Source organism: Schistocerca cancellata, unplaced genomic scaffold, assembly GCF_023864275.1.
Source record: "Schistocerca cancellata isolate TAMUIC-IGC-003103 unplaced genomic scaffold, iqSchCanc2.1 HiC_scaffold_648, whole genome shotgun sequence".
NCBI lineage: Eukaryota > Metazoa > Arthropoda > Insecta > Orthoptera > Acrididae > Schistocerca > Schistocerca cancellata.
This window is the reverse complement of record NW_026046659.1, coordinates 24,096-39,116: the sequence shown is the minus strand read 5'-3', so window position 1 is coordinate 39,116 and position 15,021 is coordinate 24,096. Positions and strand designations below refer to the sequence as shown.

Genomic DNA, 15,021 nt, shown 5'->3' with positions numbered 1-15,021 from the left:
GACTCGAACCTACGCTCCCAGAGGGAATCTGATTTCAAGTCAGACGCCTTAACCACTCGGCCACGACTGCCGGTGGCGGAAGCGACTCCCGACAAGTCAAACCCGCCATCTTTAGAAGCAATCTGATGGCAGAAAACGGCGTGGCCTCACTCTTTGCTGTAGGGTTTCCATTAGCCGTTACGAAAGTGTACTAATTTTCGCCCAGACAGGGACTTGAACCCAGGACCCTTCGGTTGAAAACCTAACGCTCTACCGACTCAGCTATGCGGGCCCACGCACGAGCATTATCGTACAGCTGCGTGGTGTGCGAGTGTTTCGCATGTCGTAATTGCTGGCTTATGGCTCCAATGGCGACTTCACCGACTTCCCACTGACGCACCGCTGACGCTAGTTTTCTGTCGTCTTAAAACGATGGACATACCTCCAAGCAGCTGCGAGATCTTAAGAAAGAAAAAAAAAAAAAAAAACGCTGCACTACTGCTTTTGCCGCAATCGAATGATTGAAATTGCGATTCTTAAAAAGAAAATGAAATTTTCGAGCACATCTGTGTACTCACCATCTCAGCGACGGCTTTCTGCAGTCCCAGCGTCAGTGCGAGGTGAACCGATAGGCACAGTAAGCAGCGGTCGTCGCGAAACTCAGTATTCTTAAAACGGAAATTTCGTCTTGTTGAGAATGGCGTCACTGGTTGCACCCGCATTCGCCCACGCATGTCACATGTGTGCGAAAACGTTTGCTCCTCTTTACGCAAAATCGCACGCAGCCGGTAGGATTCGAACCTACGCTCCCAGAGGGAATCTGATTTCGAGTCAGACGCCTTAACCACTCGGCCACGACTGCCGTTAGCGCGGTGTTCTCCCGACACATGCAACTGCTACCGTATAAAACGCTGTGGTGTCAGAAAACGGCGTAGCTGCATTATTTTCCGTAGCGTTTCCACCGCTACCAGACGAATCGCTACCAAAGTATTAAAATTTCCGCCCGGACAGGGACTTGAACCCTGGACCCTTAGGTAAAAGCCTAATGCTCTACCGACTGAGCTATCCGGGCTCACACAAGGCTGCAAAATCTCCTACGATGCACAACTATACATTGACTCATGTCCTTTACTGTTGTGCAATCGCTGCATGGGGCCGTTACTAATAAAACGTCGCCTAAATGCTGTCTACAAACTTATCGCGCTAAGCCCGTAACACACTATCGAAGACTGCTGACACACGATGCAACAACAAATTGCACCAGTTGTTACGTCTCATACGTTGGAGCAGAGAATTTACGTGTTTTGTCGACACTCACTGGGCAATTGGAAAATTCACAAGCATTTCGAATGCAATGTTTCCCACGCTTTCGCTCATTTCACGGTTCCGTTGAAGACGTTCTTCACCACCTGACACAGAAAAAGGAATGCAGTCGGTAGGATATTTTTAATTCTTTTGCTTCTAAGGGAGTTAGTTATCTAGTAAGTTCCTCTTGTGGCATGCAATAGACAACCAGAACAGCTACAGGAGAGAGTCATTTTTGTTGTCAGCGGTAGTTGCATTATCACAAACGCAGAGTAATTCCATTGGCGTCGCATCAAAACGAGTACCTGCCGAAACCGGGGATCGAACCAGGGACCTTTAGATCTTCAGTCTAACGCTCTCCCAACTGAGCTATTTCGGCTGACGGCGAAGGTTGCCATTTGCATGTGTTTCGTTCACTTCTGCCTCGTTGCCAATTTCACAGTCACCTTCGTCTGATAAGACACAGGGACGCTGAAGGGCGAGCAGCCGATGCAGTGAAGTTCCACACACATTTCTTCAGCTTCCGTCATCGTAACAAGCAAACATGTCGACTCGATTCGTGTGATATTGAATTCGCTGACTTGACGTGACGCCACGCTGACGCTAGAAACCCGTGCTATATCGATGCCAGGGGCAACTCGTGTGCAGAGAACGAGACACAAGAAGGAGTGAGCCTCTCCACCATATGAGAGGCAGTATCTAGCAGATACACATGGTAAAACATTCGACTTGCGTTAGCTCATAAATTGCTACACGTCATCGTCTGCAAGCTAAAATGGACACATCTGCACTGCCCAGTGAGGCGACACTTGTACTAACACCTGGTGGACGGCTGTGAGACGAGGAGATGAGCTGCGGCTTCTGGGCGCGACTGTAACGCTGCGCCCTCGATCAAATAACACTGCACATTGCTGGTGACCCACGTGTTTAGTAGTGACGCAACTGCTAGGATGCAGCTCAACGTCCGCCTTTTGAGAGCGAGAAAATTTTCGCAGTCGGCAGGACTCGAACCTACGCTCCCAGAGGGAATCTGATTTCAAGTCAGACGCCTTAACCACTCGGCCACGACTGCCGGTGGCGGAAGCGACTCCCGACAAGTCAAACCGCCATCTTTAGAAGCAATCTGATGGCAGAAAGCGGCGTGGCCTCACTCTTTGCTGTAGGGTTTCCATTAGCCGTTACGAAAGTGTACTAATTTTCGCCCAGACAGGGACTTGAACCCAGGACCCTTCAGTTGAAAACCTAACGCTCTACCGACTCAGCTATGCGGGCCCACGCACGAGCATTATCGTACAGCTGCGTGGTGTGCGAGTGTTTTCGCATGTCGTAATTGCTGGCTTATGGCTCCAATGGCGACTTCACCGACTTCCCACTGACGCACCGCTGACGCTAGTTTTCTGTCGTCTTAAAACGATGGACATACCTCCAAGCAGCTGCGAGATCTTAAGAAAAGAAAAAAAAAAAAAAAAACGCTGCACTACTGCTTTTGCCGCACTCGAATGATTGAAATTGCGATTCTTAAAAAGAAAATGAAATTTTCGAGCACATCTGTGTACTCACCATCTCAGCGACGGCTTTCTGCAGTCCCAGCGTCAGTGCGAGGTGAACCGATAGGCACAGTAAGCAGCGGTCGTCGCGAAAACTCAGTATTCTTAAAACGGAAATTTTCGTCTTGTTGAGAATGGCGTCACTGGTTGCACCCGCATTCGCCCACGCATGTCACATGTGTGCGAAAACGTTTGCTCCTCTTTACGCAAAATCGCACGCAGCCGGTAGGATTCGAACCTACGCTCCCAGAGGGAATCTGATTTCGAGTCAGACGCCTTAACCACTCGGCCACGACTGCCGTTAGCGCGGTGTTCTCCCGACACATGCAACTGCTACCGTATAAACGCTGTGGTGTCAGAAAACGGCGTAGCTGCATTATTTTCCGTAGCGTTTCCACCGCTACCAGACGAATCGCTACCAAAGTATTAAAATTTCCGCCCGGACAGGGACTTGAACCCTGGACCCTTAGGTTAAAAGCCTAATGCTCTACCGACTGAGCTATCCGGGCTCACACAAGGCTGCAAAATCTCCTACGATGCACAACTATACATTGACTCATGTCCTTTACTGTTGTGCAATCGCTGCATGGGGCCGTTACTAATAAAACGTCGCCTAAATGCTGTCTACAAACTTATCGCGCTAAGCCCGTAACACACTATCGAAGACTGCTGACACACGATGCAACAACAAATTGCACCAGTTGTTACGTCTCATACGTTGGAGCAGAGAATTTACGTGTTTTGTCGACACTCACTGGGCAATTGGAAAATTCACAAGCATTTCGAATGCAATGTTTCCCACGCTTTCGCTCATTTCACGGTTCCGTTGAAGACGTTCTTCACCACCTGACACAGAAAAAGGAATGCAGTCGGTAGGATATTTTTAATTCTTTTGCTTCTAAGGGAGTTAGTTATCTAGTAAGTTCCTCTTGTGGCATGCAATAGACAACCAGAACAGCTACAGGAGAGAGTCATTTTTGTTGTCAGCGGTAGTTGCATTATCACAAACGCAGAGTAATTCATTGGCGTCGCATCAAAACGAGTACCTGCCGAAACCCGGGATCGAACCAGGGACCTTTAGATCTTCAGTCTAACGCTCTCCCAACTGAGCTATTTCGGCTGACGGCGAAGGTTGCCATTTGCATGTGTTCGTTCACTTCTGCCTCGTTGCCAATTTCACAGTCACCTTCGTCTGATAAGACACAGGGACGCTGAAGGGCGAGCAGCCGATGCAGTGAAGTTCACACACATTTCTTCAGCTTCCGTCATCGTAACAAGCAAACATGTCGACTCGATTCGTGTGATATTGAATTCGCTGACTTGACGTGACGCCACGCTGACGCTAGAAAACCCGTGCTATATCGATGCCAGGGGCAACTCGTGTGCAGAGAACGAGACACAAGAAGGAGTGAGCCTCTCCACCATATGAGAGGCAGTATCTAGCAGATACACATGGTAAAACATTCGACTTGCGTTAGCTCATAAATTGCTACACGTCATCGTCTGCAAGCTAAAATGGACACATCTGCACTGCCCAGTGAGGCGACACTTGTACTAACACCTGGTGGACGGCTGTGAGACGAGGAGATGAGCTGCGGCTTCTGGGCGCGACTGTAACGCTGCGCCCTCGATCAAATAACACTGCACATTGCTGGTGACCCACGTGTTTAGTAGTGACGCAACTGCTAGGATGCAGCTCAACGTCCGCCTTTTGAGAGCGAGAAAATTTTCGCAGTCGGCAGGACTCGAACCTACGCTCCCAGAGGGAATCTGATTTCAAGTCAGACGCCTTAACCACTCGGCCACGACTGCCGGTGGCGGAAGCGACTCCCGACAAGTCAAACCGCCATCTTTAGAAGCAAATCTGATGGCAGAAAACGGCGTGGCCTCACTCTTTGCTGTAGGGTTTCCATTAGCCGTTACGAAAGTGTACTAATTTTCGCCCAGACAGGGACTTGAACCCAGGACCCTTCGGTTGAAAACCTAACGCTCTACCGACTCAGCTATGCGGGCCCACGCACGAGCATTATCGTACAGCTGCGTGGTGTGCGAGTGTTTCGCATGTCGTAATTGCTGGCTTATGGCTCCAATGGCGACTTCACCGACTTCCCACTGACGCACCGCTGACGCTAGTTTTCTGTCGTCTTAAAACGATGGACATACCTCCAAGCAGCTGCGAGATCTTAAGAAAAGAAAAAAAAAAAAAAAACGCTGCACTACTGCTTTTGCCGCAATCGAATGATTGAAATTGCGATTCTTAAAAAGAAAATGAAATTTTCGAGCACATCTGTGTACTCACCATCTCAGCGACGGCTTTCTGCAGTCCCAGCGTCAGTGCGAGGTGAACCGATAGGCACAGTAAGCAGCGGTCGTCGCGAAAACTCAGTATTCTTAAAACGGAAATTTTCGTCTTGTTGAGAATGGCGTCACTGGTTGCACCCGCATTCGCCCACGCATGTCACATGTGTGCGAAAACGTTTGCTCCTCTTTACGCAAAATCGCACGCAGCCGGTAGGATTCGAACCTACGCTCCCAGAGGGAATCTGATTTCGAGTCAGACGCCTTAACCACTCGGCCACGACTGCCGTTAGCGCGGTGTTCTCCCGACACATGCAACTGCTACCGTATAAAACGCTGTGGTGTCAGAAAACGGCGTAGCTGCATTATTTTCCGTAGCGTTTCCACCGCTACCAGACGAATCGCTACCAAAGTATTAAAATTTCCGCCCGGACAGGGACTTGAACCCTGGACCCTTAGGTTAAAAGCCTAATGCTCTACCGACTGAGCTATCCGGGCTCACACAAGGCTGCAAAATCTCCTACGATGCACAACTATACATTGACTCATGTCCTTTACTGTTGTGCAATCGCTGCATGGGGCCGTTACTAATAAAACGTCGCCTAAATGCTGTCTACAAACTTATCGCGCTAAGCCCGTAACACACTATCGAAGACTGCTGACACACGATGCAACAACAAATTGCACCAGTTGTTACGTCTCATACGTTGGAGCAGAGAATTTACGTGTTTTGTCGACACTCACTGGGCAATTGGAAAATTCACAAGCATTTCGAATGCAATGTTTCCCCACGCTTTCGCTCATTTCACGGTTCCGTTGAAGACGTTCTTCACCACCTGACACAGAAAAGGAATGCAGTCGGTAGGATATTTTTAATTCTTTTGCTTCTAAGGGAGTTAGTTATCTAGTAAGTTCCTCTTGTGGCATGCAATAGACAACCAGAACAGCTACAGGAGAGAGTCATTTTTGTTGTCAGCGGTAGTTGCATTATCACAAACGCAGAGTAATTCCATTGGCGTCGCATCAAAACGAGTACCTGCCGAAACCCGGGATCGAACAGGGACCTTTAGATCTTCAGTCTAACGCTCTCCCAACTGAGCTATTTCGGCTGACGGCGAAGGTTGCCATTTGCATGTGTTCGTTCACTTCTGCCTCGTTGCCAATTTCACAGTCACCTTCGTCTGATAAGACACAGGGACGCTGAAGGGCGAGCAGCCGATGCAGTGAAGTTCCACACAACATTTCTTCAGCTTCCGTCATCGTAACAAGCAAAACATGTCGACTCGATTCGTGTGATATTGAATTCGCTGACTTGACGTGACGCCACGCTGACGCTAGAAAACCCGTGCTATATCGATGCCAGGGGCAACTCGTGTGCAGAGAACGAGACACAAGAAGGAGTGAGCCTCTCCACCATATGAGAGGCAGTATCTAGCAGATACACATGGTAAAACATTCGACTTGCGTTAGCTCATAAATTGCTACACGTCATCGTCTGCAAGCTAAAATGGACACATCTGCACTGCCCAGTGAGGCGACACTTGTACTAACACCTGGTGGACGGCTGTGAGACGAGGAGATGAGCTGCGGCCTTCTGGGCCGCGACTGTAACGCTGCGCCCTCGATCAAATAACACTGCACATTGCTGGTGACCCACGTGTTTAGTAGTGACGCAACTGCTAGGATGCAGCTCAACGTCCGCCTTTTGAGAGCGAGAAATTTTCGCAGTCGGCAGGACTCGAACCTACGCTCCCAGAGGGAATCTGATTTCAAGTCAGACGCCTTAACCACTCGGCCACGACTGCCGGTGGCGGAAGCGACTCCCGACAAGTCAAACCGCCATCTTTAGAAGCAATCTGATGGCAGAAAACGGCGTGGCCTCACTCTTTGCTGTAGGGTTTCCATTAGCCGTTACGAAAGTGTACTAATTTTCGCCCAGACAGGGACTTGAACCCAGGACCCTTCGGTTGAAAACCTAACGCTCTACCGACTCAGCTATGCGGGCCCACGCACGAGCATTATCGTACAGCTGCGTGGTGTGCGAGTGTTTCGCATGTCGTAATTGCTGGCTTATGGCTCCAATGGCGACTTCACCGACTTCCCACTGACGCACCGCTGACGCTAGTTTTCTGTCGTCTTAAAACGATGGACATACCTCCAAGCAGCTGCGAGATCTTAAGAAAAGAAAAAAAAAAAAAAAAAACGCTGCACTACTGCTTTTGCCGCACTCGAATGATTGAAATTGCGATTCTTAAAAAGAAAATGAAATTTTCGAGCACATCTGTGTACTCACCATCTCAGCGACGGCTTTCTGCAGTCCCAGCGTCAGTGCGAGGTGAACCGATAGGCACAGTAAGCAGCGGTCGTCGCGAAAAACTCAGTATTCTTAAAACGGAAATTTTCGTCTTGTTGAGAATGGCGTCACTGGTTGCACCCGCATTCGCCCACGCATGTCACATGTGTGCGAAAACGTTTGCTCCTCTTTACGCAAAATCGCACGCAGCCGGTAGGATTCGAACCTACGCTCCCAGAGGGAATCTGATTTCGAGTCAGACGCCTTAACCACTCGGCCACGACTGCCGTTAGCGCGGTGTTCTCCCGACACATGCAACTGCTACCGTATAAAACGCTGTGGTGTCAGAAAACGGCGTAGCTGCATTATTTTCCGTAGCGTTTCCACCGCTACCAGACGAATCGCTACCAAAGTATTAAAATTTCCGCCCGGACAGGGACTTGAACCCTGGACCCTTAGGTTAAAAGCCTAATGCTCTACCGACTGAGCTATCCGGGCTCACACAAGGCTGCAAAATCTCCTACGATGCACAACTATACATTGACTCATGTCCTTTACTGTTGTGCAATCGCTGCATGGGGCCGTTACTAATAAAACGTCGCCTAAATGCTGTCTACAAACTTATCGCGCTAAGCCCGTAACACACTATCGAAGACTGCTGACACACGATGCAACAACAAATTGCACCAGTTGTTACGTCTCATACGTTGGAGCAGAGAATTTACGTGTTTTGTCGACACTCACTGGGCAATTGGAAAATTCACAAGCATTTCGAATGCAATGTTTCCCACGCTTTCGCTCATTTCACGGTTCCGTTGAAGACGTTCTTCACCACCTGACACAGAAAAAGGAATGCAGTCGGTAGGATATTTTTAATTCTTTTGCTTCTAAGGGAGTTAGTTATCTAGTAAGTTCCTCTTGTGGCATGCAATAGACAACCAGAACAGCTACAGGAGAGAGTCATTTTTGTTGTCAGCGGTAGTTGCATTATCACAAACGCAGAGTAATTCCATTGGCGTCGCATCAAAACGAGTACCTGCCGAAACCCGGGATCGAACCAGGGACCTTTAGATCTTCAGTCTAACGCTCTCCCAACTGAGCTATTTCGGCTGACGGCGAAGGTTGCCATTTGCATGTGTTCGTTCACTTCTGCCTCGTTGCCAATTTCACAGTCACCTTCGTCTGATAAGACACAGGGACGCTGAAGGGCGAGCAGCCGATGCAGTGAAGTTCCACACACATTTCTTCAGCTTCCGTCATCGTAACAAGCAAACATGTCGACTCGATTCGTGTGATATTGAATTCGCTGACTTGACGTGACGCCACGCTGACGCTAGAAAACCCGTGCTATATCGATGCCAGGGGCAACTCGTGTGCAGAGAACGAGACACAAGAAGGAGTGAGCCTCTCCACCATATGAGAGGCAGTATCTAGCAGATACACATGGTAAAACATTCGACTTGCGTTAGCTCATAAATTGCTACACGTCATCGTCTGCAAGCTAAAATGGACACATCTGCACTGCCCAGTGAGGCGACACTTGTACTAACACCTGGTGGACGGCTGTGAGACGAGGAGATGAGCTGCGGCTTCTGGGCGCGACTGTAACGCTGCGCCCTCGATCAAATAACACTGCACATTGCTGGTGACCCACGTGTTTAGTAGTGACGCAACTGCTAGGATGCAGCTCAACGTCCGCCTTTTGAGAGCGAGAAAATTTTCGCAGTCGGCAGGACTCGAACCTACGCTCCCAGAGGGAATCTGATTTCAAGTCAGACGCCTTAACCACTCGGCCACGACTGCCGGTGGCGGAAGCGACTCCCGACAAGTCAAACCGCCATCTTTAGAAGCAATCTGATGGCAGAAAACGGCGTGGCCTCACTCTTTGCTGTAGGGTTTCCATTAGCCGTTACGAAAGTGTACTAATTTTCGCCCAGACAGGGACTTGAACCCAGGACCCTTCGGTTGAAAACCTAACGCTCTACCGACTCAGCTATGCGGGCCCACGCACGAGCATTATCGTACAGCTGCGTGGTGTGCGAGTGTTTCGCATGTCGTAATTGCTGGCTTATGGCTCCAATGGCGACTTCACCGACTTCCCACTGACGCACCGCTGACGCTAGTTTTCTGTCGTCTTAAAACGATGGACATACCTCCAAGCAGCTGCGAGATCTTAAGAAAAGAAAAAAAAAAAAAAAAAACGCTGCACTACTGCTTTTGCCGCACTCGAATGATTGAAATTGCGATTCTTAAAAAGAAAATGAAATTTTCGAGCACATCTGTGTACTCACCATCTCAGCGACGGCTTTCTGCAGTCCCAGCGTCAGTGCGAGGTGAACCGATAGGCACAGTAAGCAGCGGTCGTCGCGAAAACTCAGTATTCTTAAAACGGAAATTTTCGTCTTGTTGAGAATGGCGTCACTGGTTGCACCCGCATTCGCCCACGCATGTCACATGTGTGCGAAAACGTTTGCTCCTCTTTACGCAAAATCGCACGCAGCCGGTAGGATTCGAACCTACGCTCCCAGAGGGAATCTGATTTCGAGTCAGACGCCTTAACCACTCGGCCACGACTGCCGTTAGCGCGGTGTTCTCCCGACACATGCAACTGCTACCGTATAAAACGCTGTGGTGTCAGAAAACGGCGTAGCTGCATTATTTTCCGTAGCGTTTCCACCGCTACCAGACGAATCGCTACCAAAGTATTAAAATTTCCGCCCGGACAGGGACTTGAACCCTGGACCCTTAGGTTAAAAGCCTAATGCTCTACCGACTGAGCTATCCGGGCTCACACAAGGCTGCAAAATCTCCTACGATGCACAACTATACATTGACTCATGTCCTTTACTGTTGTGCAATCGCTGCATGGGGCCGTTACTAATAAAACGTCGCCTAAATGCTGTCTACAAACTTATCGCGCTAAGCCCGTAACACACTATCGAAGACTGCTGACACACGATGCAACAACAAATTGCACCAGTTGTTACGTCTCATACGTTGGAGCAGAGAATTTACGTGTTTTGTCGACACTCACTGGGCAATTGGAAAATTCACAAGCATTTCGAATGCAATGTTTCCCACGCTTTCGCTCATTTCACGGTTCCGTTGAAGACGTTCTTCACCACCTGACACAGAAAAAGGAATGCAGTCGGTAGGATATTTTTAATTCTTTTGCTTCTAAGGGAGTTAGTTATCTAGTAAGTTCCTCTTGTGGCATGCAATAGACAACCAGAACAGCTACAGGAGAGAGTCATTTTTGTTGTCAGCGGTAGTTGCATTATCACAAACGCAGAGTAATTCCATTGGCGTCGCATCAAAACGAGTACCTGCCGAAACCCGGGATCGAACCAGGGACCTTTAGATCTTCAGTCTAACGCTCTCCCAACTGAGCTATTTCGGCTGACGGCGAAGGTTGCCATTTGCATGTGTTCGTTCACTTCTGCCTCGTTGCCAATTTCACAGTCACCTTCGTCTGATAAGACACAGGGACGCTGAAGGGCGAGCAGCCGATGCAGTGAAGTTCCACACACATTTCTTCAGCTTCCGTCATCGTAACAAGCAAACATGTCGACTCGATTCGTGTGATATTGAATTCGCTGACTTGACGTGACGCCACGCTGACGCTAGAAAACCCGTGCTATATCGATGCCAGGGGCAACTCGTGTGCAGAGAACGAGACACAAGAAGGAGTGAGCCTCTCCACCATATGAGAGGCAGTATCTAGCAGATACACATGGTAAAACATTCGACTTGCGTTAGCTCATAAATTGCTACACGTCATCGTCTGCAAGCTAAAATGGACACATCTGCACTGCCCAGTGAGGCGACACTTGTACTAACACCTGGTGGACGGCTGTGAGACGAGGAGATGAGCTGCGGCTTCTGGGCGCGACTGTAACGCTGCGCCCTCGATCAAATAACACTGCACATTGCTGGTGACCCACGTGTTTAGTAGTGACGCAACTGCTAGGATGCAGCTCAACGTCCGCCTTTTGAGAGCGAGAAAATTTTCGCAGTCGGCAGGACTCGAACCTACGCTCCCAGAGGGAATCTGATTTCAAGTCAGACGCCTTAACCACTCGGCCACGACTGCCGGTGGCGGAAGCGACTCCCGACAAGTCAAACCGCCATCTTTAGAAGCAATCTGATGGCAGAAAACGGCGTGGCCTCACTCTTTGCTGTAGGGTTTCCATTAGCCGTTACGAAAGTGTACTAATTTTCGCCCAGACAGGGACTTGAACCCAGGACCCTTCGGTTGAAAACCTAACGCTCTACCGACTCAGCTATGCGGGCCCACGCACGAGCATTATCGTACAGCTGCGTGGTGTGCGAGTGTTTCGCATGTCGTAATTGCTGGCTTATGGCTCCAATGGCGACTTCACCGACTTCCCACTGACGCACCGCTGACGCTAGTTTTCTGTCGTCTTAAAACGATGGACATACCTCCAAGCAGCTGCGAGATCTTAAGAAAAGAAAAAAAAAAAAAAAACGCTGCACTACTGCTTTTGCCGCAATCGAATGATTGAAATTGCGATTCTTAAAAAGAAAATGAAATTTTCGAGCACATCTGTGTACTCACCATCTCAGCGACGGCTTTCTGCAGTCCCAGCGTCAGTGCGAGGTGAACCGATAGGCACAGTAAGCAGCGGTCGTCGCGAAAACTCAGTATTCTTAAAACGGAAATTTTCGTCTTGTTGAGAATGGCGTCACTGGTTGCACCCGCATTCGCCCACGCATGTCACATGTGTGCGAAAACGTTTGCTCCTCTTTACGCAAAATCGCACGCAGCCGGTAGGATTCGAACCTACGCTCCCAGAGGGAATCTGATTTCGAGTCAGACGCCTTAACCACTCGGCCACGACTGCCGTTAGCGCGGTGTTCTCCCGACACATGCAACTGCTACCGTATAAAACGCTGTGGTGTCAGAAAACGGCGTAGCTGCATTATTTTCCGTAGCGTTTCCACCGCTACCAGACGAATCGCTACCAAAGTATTAAAATTTCCGCCCGGACAGGGACTTGAACCCTGGACCCTTAGGTTAAAAGCCTAATGCTCTACCGACTGAGCTATCCGGGCTCACACAAGGCTGCAAAATCTCCTACGATGCACAACTATACATTGACTCATGTCCTTTACTGTTGTGCAATCGCTGCATGGGGCCGTTACTAATAAAACGTCGCCTAAATGCTGTCTACAAACTTATCGCGCTAAGCCCGTAACACACTATCGAAGACTGCTGACACACGATGCAACAACAAATTGCACCAGTTGTTACGTCTCATACGTTGGAGCAGAGAATTTACGTGTTTTGTCGACACTCACTGGGCAATTGGAAAATTCACAAGCATTTCGAATGCAATGTTTCCCACGCTTTCGCTCATTTCACGGTTCCGTTGAAGACGTTCTTCACCACCTGACACAGAAAAAGGAATGCAGTCGGTAGGATATTTTTAATTCTTTTGCTTCTAAGGGAGTTAGTTATCTAGTAAGTTCCTCTTGTGGCATGCAATAGACAACCAGAACAGCTACAGGAGAGAGTCATTTTTGTTGTCAGCGGTAGTTGCATTATCACAAACGCAGAGTAATTCCATTGGCGTCGCATCAAAACGAGTACCTGCCGAAACCCGGGATCGAACCAGGGACCTTTAGATCTTCAGTCTAACGCTCTCCCAACTGAGCTATTTCGGCTGACGGCGAAGGTTGCCATTTGCATGTGTTCGTTCACTTCTGCCTCGTTGCCAATTTCACAGTCACCTTCGTCTGATAAGACACAGGGACGCTGAAGGGCGAGCAGCCGATGCAGTGAAGTTCCACACACATTTCTTCAGCTTCCGTCATCGTAACAAGCAAACATGTCGACTCGATTCGTGTGATATTGAATTCGCTGACTTGACGTGACGCCACGCTGACGCTAGAAAACCCGTGCTATATCGATGCCAGGGGCAACTCGTGTGCAGAGAACGAGACACAAGAAGGAGTGAGCCTCTCCACCATATGAGAGGCAGTATCTAGCAGATACACATGGTAAAACATTCGACTTGCGTTAGCTCATAAATTGCTACACGTCATCGTCTGCAAGCTAAAATGGACACATCTGCACTGCCCAGTGAGGCGACACTTGTACTAACACCTGGTGGACGGCTGTGAGACGAGGAGATGAGCTGCGGCTTCTGGGCGCGACTGTAACGCTGCGCCCTCGATCAAATAACACTGCACATTGCTGGTGACCCACGTGTTTAGTAGTGACGCAACTGCTAGGATGCAGCTCAACGTCCGCCTTTTGAGAGCGAGAAAATTTTCGCAGTCGGCAGGACTCGAACCTACGCTCCCAGAGGGAATCTGATTTCAAGTCAGACGCCTTAACCACTCGGCCACGACTGCCGGTGGCGGAAGCGACTCCCGACAAGTCAAACCGCCATCTTTAGAAGCAATCTGATGGCAGAAAACGGCGTGGCCTCACTCTTTGCTGTAGGGTTTCCATTAGCCGTTACGAAAGTGTACTAATTTTCGCCCAGACAGGGACTTGAACCCAGGACCCTTCGGTTGAAAACCTAACGCTCTACCGACTCAGCTATGCGGGCCCACGCACGAGCATTATCGTACAGCTGCGTGGTGTGCGAGTGTTTCGCATGTCGTAATTGCTGGCTTATGGCTCCAATGGCGACTTCACCGACTTCCCACTGACGCACCGCTGACGCTAGTTTTCTGTCGTCTTAAAACGATGGACATACCTCCAAGCAGCTGCGAGATCTTAAGAAAAGAAAAAAAAAAAAAAACGCTGCACTACTGCTTTTGCCGCAATCGAATGATTGAAATTGCGATTCTTAAAAAGAAAATGAAATTTTCGAGCACATCTGTGTACTCACCATCTCAGCGACGGCTTTCTGCAGTCCCAGCGTCAGTGCGAGGTGAACCGATAGGCACAGTAAGCAGCGGTCGTCGCGAAAACTCAGTATTCTTAAAACGGAAATTTTCGTCTTGTTGAGAATGGCGTCACTGGTTGCACCCGCATTCGCCCACGCATGTCACATGTGTGCGAAAACGTTTGCTCCTCTTTACGCAAAATCGCACGCAGCCGGTAGGATTCGAACCTACGCTCCCAGAGGGAATCTGATTTCGAGTCAGACGCCTTAACCACTCGGCCACGACTGCCGTTAGCGCGGTGTTCTCCCGACACATGCAACTGCTACCGTATAAAACGCTGTGGTGTCAGAAAACGGCGTAGCTGCATTATTTTCCGTAGCGTTTCCACCGCTACCAGACGAATCGCTACCAAAGTATTAAAATTTCCGCCCGGACAGGGACTTGAACCCTGGACCCTTAGGTTAAAAGCCTAATGCTCTACCGACTGAGCTATCCGGGCTCACACAAGGCTGCAAAATCTCCTACGATGCACAACTATACATTGACTCATGTCCTTTACTGTTGTGCAATCGCTGCATGGGGCCGTTACTAATAAAACGTCGCCTAAATGCTGTCTACAAACTTATCGCGCTAAGCCCGTAACACACTATCGAAGACTGCTGACACACGATGCAACAACAAATTGCACCAGTTGTTACGTCTCATACGTTGGAGCAGAGAATTTACGTGTTTTGT

The 15,021-nt window shown here is 49.3% G+C and overlaps 25 non-coding genes across 25 annotated transcripts; all 25 read right to left on the bottom strand.

The window, feature by feature from the left end:
- Positions 1-759: 759 nt before the first annotated feature.
- On the bottom strand, positions 760-841 carry Trnas-cga (transfer RNA serine (anticodon CGA)). The gene has a single exon. It is a non-coding gene; the product is annotated as a tRNA-Ser (tRNA).
- A 749-nt stretch (positions 842-1,590) lies between these two features.
- Positions 1,591-1,663, bottom strand: Trnaf-gaa (transfer RNA phenylalanine (anticodon GAA)). The gene has a single exon. It is a non-coding gene; the product is annotated as a tRNA-Phe (tRNA).
- Positions 1,664-2,274: 611 nt separating this feature from the next.
- Trnas-uga (transfer RNA serine (anticodon UGA)) lies at positions 2,275-2,356 on the bottom strand. The gene has a single exon. It is a non-coding gene; the product is annotated as a tRNA-Ser (tRNA).
- A 692-nt stretch (positions 2,357-3,048) lies between these two features.
- On the bottom strand, positions 3,049-3,130 carry Trnas-cga (transfer RNA serine (anticodon CGA)). Its single transcript has one exon. It is a non-coding gene; the product is annotated as a tRNA-Ser (tRNA).
- A 137-nt stretch (positions 3,131-3,267) lies between these two features.
- On the bottom strand, positions 3,268-3,340 carry Trnak-uuu (transfer RNA lysine (anticodon UUU)). The gene has a single exon. It is a non-coding gene; the product is annotated as a tRNA-Lys (tRNA).
- A 538-nt stretch (positions 3,341-3,878) lies between these two features.
- On the bottom strand, positions 3,879-3,951 carry Trnaf-gaa (transfer RNA phenylalanine (anticodon GAA)). Its single transcript has one exon. It is a non-coding gene; the product is annotated as a tRNA-Phe (tRNA).
- Positions 3,952-4,561: 610 nt separating this feature from the next.
- On the bottom strand, positions 4,562-4,643 carry Trnas-uga (transfer RNA serine (anticodon UGA)). The gene has a single exon. It is a non-coding gene; the product is annotated as a tRNA-Ser (tRNA).
- Positions 4,644-5,334: 691 nt separating this feature from the next.
- Positions 5,335-5,416, bottom strand: Trnas-cga (transfer RNA serine (anticodon CGA)). The gene has a single exon. It is a non-coding gene; the product is annotated as a tRNA-Ser (tRNA).
- A 138-nt stretch (positions 5,417-5,554) lies between these two features.
- On the bottom strand, positions 5,555-5,627 carry Trnak-uuu (transfer RNA lysine (anticodon UUU)). The gene has a single exon. It is a non-coding gene; the product is annotated as a tRNA-Lys (tRNA).
- A 539-nt stretch (positions 5,628-6,166) lies between these two features.
- Positions 6,167-6,238, bottom strand: Trnaf-gaa (transfer RNA phenylalanine (anticodon GAA)). The gene has a single exon. It is a non-coding gene; the product is annotated as a tRNA-Phe (tRNA).
- A 614-nt stretch (positions 6,239-6,852) lies between these two features.
- Positions 6,853-6,934, bottom strand: Trnas-uga (transfer RNA serine (anticodon UGA)). The gene has a single exon. It is a non-coding gene; the product is annotated as a tRNA-Ser (tRNA).
- A 693-nt stretch (positions 6,935-7,627) lies between these two features.
- On the bottom strand, positions 7,628-7,709 carry Trnas-cga (transfer RNA serine (anticodon CGA)). Its single transcript has one exon. It is a non-coding gene; the product is annotated as a tRNA-Ser (tRNA).
- Positions 7,710-7,847: 138 nt separating this feature from the next.
- On the bottom strand, positions 7,848-7,920 carry Trnak-uuu (transfer RNA lysine (anticodon UUU)). Its single transcript has one exon. It is a non-coding gene; the product is annotated as a tRNA-Lys (tRNA).
- A 539-nt stretch (positions 7,921-8,459) lies between these two features.
- On the bottom strand, positions 8,460-8,532 carry Trnaf-gaa (transfer RNA phenylalanine (anticodon GAA)). The gene has a single exon. It is a non-coding gene; the product is annotated as a tRNA-Phe (tRNA).
- A 611-nt stretch (positions 8,533-9,143) lies between these two features.
- On the bottom strand, positions 9,144-9,225 carry Trnas-uga (transfer RNA serine (anticodon UGA)). Its single transcript has one exon. It is a non-coding gene; the product is annotated as a tRNA-Ser (tRNA).
- A 692-nt stretch (positions 9,226-9,917) lies between these two features.
- On the bottom strand, positions 9,918-9,999 carry Trnas-cga (transfer RNA serine (anticodon CGA)). Its single transcript has one exon. It is a non-coding gene; the product is annotated as a tRNA-Ser (tRNA).
- A 138-nt stretch (positions 10,000-10,137) lies between these two features.
- Trnak-uuu (transfer RNA lysine (anticodon UUU)) lies at positions 10,138-10,210 on the bottom strand. Its single transcript has one exon. It is a non-coding gene; the product is annotated as a tRNA-Lys (tRNA).
- Positions 10,211-10,749: 539 nt separating this feature from the next.
- Positions 10,750-10,822, bottom strand: Trnaf-gaa (transfer RNA phenylalanine (anticodon GAA)). The gene has a single exon. It is a non-coding gene; the product is annotated as a tRNA-Phe (tRNA).
- A 611-nt stretch (positions 10,823-11,433) lies between these two features.
- Trnas-uga (transfer RNA serine (anticodon UGA)) lies at positions 11,434-11,515 on the bottom strand. The gene has a single exon. It is a non-coding gene; the product is annotated as a tRNA-Ser (tRNA).
- A 690-nt stretch (positions 11,516-12,205) lies between these two features.
- On the bottom strand, positions 12,206-12,287 carry Trnas-cga (transfer RNA serine (anticodon CGA)). Its single transcript has one exon. It is a non-coding gene; the product is annotated as a tRNA-Ser (tRNA).
- Positions 12,288-12,425: 138 nt separating this feature from the next.
- On the bottom strand, positions 12,426-12,498 carry Trnak-uuu (transfer RNA lysine (anticodon UUU)). The gene has a single exon. It is a non-coding gene; the product is annotated as a tRNA-Lys (tRNA).
- A 539-nt stretch (positions 12,499-13,037) lies between these two features.
- On the bottom strand, positions 13,038-13,110 carry Trnaf-gaa (transfer RNA phenylalanine (anticodon GAA)). The gene has a single exon. It is a non-coding gene; the product is annotated as a tRNA-Phe (tRNA).
- A 611-nt stretch (positions 13,111-13,721) lies between these two features.
- Positions 13,722-13,803, bottom strand: Trnas-uga (transfer RNA serine (anticodon UGA)). Its single transcript has one exon. It is a non-coding gene; the product is annotated as a tRNA-Ser (tRNA).
- A 689-nt stretch (positions 13,804-14,492) lies between these two features.
- Positions 14,493-14,574, bottom strand: Trnas-cga (transfer RNA serine (anticodon CGA)). The gene has a single exon. It is a non-coding gene; the product is annotated as a tRNA-Ser (tRNA).
- Positions 14,575-14,712: 138 nt separating this feature from the next.
- Positions 14,713-14,785, bottom strand: Trnak-uuu (transfer RNA lysine (anticodon UUU)). Its single transcript has one exon. It is a non-coding gene; the product is annotated as a tRNA-Lys (tRNA).
- Between the last annotated feature and the right edge of the window lie 236 nt (positions 14,786-15,021).